Below are 2,657 nucleotides of genomic sequence, written 5' to 3'. Positions count from 1 at the left end.
AGCTCTCCCCCAATATCTCTACACACCAAGCTCTCTCCCCCATCTCTCCAATCCCTGTAAGCATTCCTAACACCCCAAGCTCTTCTACAAGCTCCCCCGCTAAATTCTCCTACCCCCCTCCCCAAGCTGTGAAACTTTCAAAACTCCTACTTTTCATCTTTCAGGAGCAAATTCTACATTTTCTAGACGTTATACCCATATTTCTGGCGATAACTCCCTTGTTTCTTCGCTAACAATGCACATCGAGCGGCGAATTCGATGCTGCCCATTTTGCACCACTGACCGAGATAAGTTTCAAGGCCATACTTTGTAATATTTTGCAGCATGGTAAATGCTTCCTGCAATGATCAGTGGCTATTCTTTTCACACCCAAATTGAAAACAGCAATCAAAATAGATAGATGACTCCTGAAAAGTGTGTAGCAGTATTCATCATTCTCCAGTCTCTTTAGCATGCCTTTGTTCTATTTCACTTTTCAAGTAAATACGAAGGCAGAATATTATCTCAATGGCGGTAGATTAGGAAAAGATGAGGTGCAACTAGACCTGGGTCTCTTGGAAAATCAGTCATTGAAAATTGCCATGAAGGTACTGCAGTCAGTGAAAAATGGCAAATTATATGTTGGCCTTCATATCTAGGGGATTTGATAATAGGAGCAGGGAGTTCTTATTGCAGTTGTACAGGGCCTTCGTGAGGCCTCACCTGGAATATTTTGTTCAGTTTTGGTCTCCTAATCTGAACAAGGACGCTCTTGATATTGAGAGAGGGCAGACTGATTCCAGGGATGGCAGGAGTGACATATGAGGAGAGAGTGGATCGACTGGGCCTGTATTCACTGCAGTGTCGAAGGATGTGAGAGGGTCTCACAGAAACATATAACATTCTGACAGGATTGGACAGTTTAGATGCAGGAAAAGTGCTCCCGACGTTGGGGAAGTCCACAGCCAGAGGACACAGACTAAAGCTAAGGGGGAAGCCACTTGGGAAAGAGATGAGGAAATGGCCCTTACGGCTAAACGAATCAAGGGGTATGGAAAGAAAGCATGAAACAGGTACTGAGATGAATGATCAGACATGATCTTATTGAATGGTGCTGCAGGTTCGAAGGGCCGAATAGCCTACTTCTGCACCTATTTTCTGTCTTTTTATGTTTCTAATTCCCATGTTCCTGGAGCTCCTACTGGCCCTCTTTCTGCGACTCACAATTTCCTTGCACCTACATGGAATGCCCCTGCTTCTGTAGGTAATTCAACTCTTTCTGGAGCTAATATCTTTATTTACGGAGACATTTCCATCGTTTCTTGAAGTCCTAGTTCCCTCTTTCTGGAGATTCTGAGTTGTCTGTGGAGCACCTAATTGTCCTTTTCCTGGAGCTCCAAATTGACTGTTTATGAAACACTAATTGTCCTATCTAAGTGACTACTAGTTATATATATGTCGCCGAAATGTCCTTTTTATGATGCAACCTCCTAAATCCGCTGCTGCAAGGACAGCTACGTCACCTCTTTCTAGAGCGAACTCTGCAATTTCTAAACGGAATTCCCCTGTGGCTGAGCTAATTGCGCTGTTTGTGGTGCTGTTAATTTTCCTGTCTGTGGAGCTCCTAATTCTTCTGTTTTTGGAGCACCTTCCCCTGTTCCTGGAACTAAACACCTTGTAACTGTAGCTGAAAAGTCCTCTGCTTCTGGAGCACCTGATTGCCCTTCTTTCTGGAACTAATTTTCGATATTTCTGGACATAATTTCCCTCTTTCTGGAGCTCCTAATTCAGGTGTTTCTGAAGCACTTAATTCCCCAGTTTGTGGAAGTAACTCCAATATTTCTGGAGCTAATTCCACGGTTCCTGCAATTAATTTCTTTAATTAAAGATATCCCCTTCCCCGTGTTTCTGGAGCTAAATCCCTTGTTCCGGGGTTAGTTAAAATGTTCTTTGAGCTGCTAAGTCCCAGCCTATGGGTGCTCCGAATGCAAATGTAGCTGGAGCTCCTACTACCCCAGATTATGCAGATCCTAGTTCCCCTGTTTCTGGAGCTATTTCAGTTGTTTGTGGAGATCTTAATTTCCCTCTTTCTGGATCTTCAAATTGCACTGTTTATGAAGCACCTTATTGTGCTTTTTATGTGGCTACCATTTCCCCGATATATTTAGCTCCGAATTATTCTGCTTAATTGCGCTCTCCTAATTCCCTTGCTACAGGAATAGCTCGGTACCTGTTTCTTGAGTCAACTCTTCTCTTTCTAAATGTAATTGCTTTGTTTCCTTTGTTTACTGAACAAATTCCAGCGTTTCTAGAGCTCCTAATTCTCCAGTTGCTCCAGTGCCCAATTTGGCAGTTTCTGTTACTCCTACATCTCATCTTTCTAGAACTAATTCTCCCGTATCTAGTGCTAATATGGTTGTTTCGTAGCTAATTCCAGTATTCCTAGATCTCCTAGTTCCCCGCTCTGCAGCTCCCAATTCCCGAGGTTCTGGAGCTAATTCCCCTGTTTCTGGAGCTAATCGTGTTTCTGGAGTTCCGAATATCCCAGATTGTGGATCTCCTAATCTGTTTCTGGAGGTAACTCCCCTGTTCCTGATGCCAATTCAACTGTAATGGAGCTAATACTTTTTTTTCTTGGGACAATTCCTGTGGAGCTTCAAATTTCCATATTTCTGGAG

The sequence above is a fragment of the Pristiophorus japonicus genome, unplaced genomic scaffold, assembly GCF_044704955.1.
Source record: "Pristiophorus japonicus isolate sPriJap1 unplaced genomic scaffold, sPriJap1.hap1 HAP1_SCAFFOLD_110, whole genome shotgun sequence".
Lineage (NCBI taxonomy): Eukaryota > Metazoa > Chordata > Chondrichthyes > Pristiophoridae > Pristiophorus > Pristiophorus japonicus.
This window is presented reverse-complemented; position numbering follows the sequence as displayed.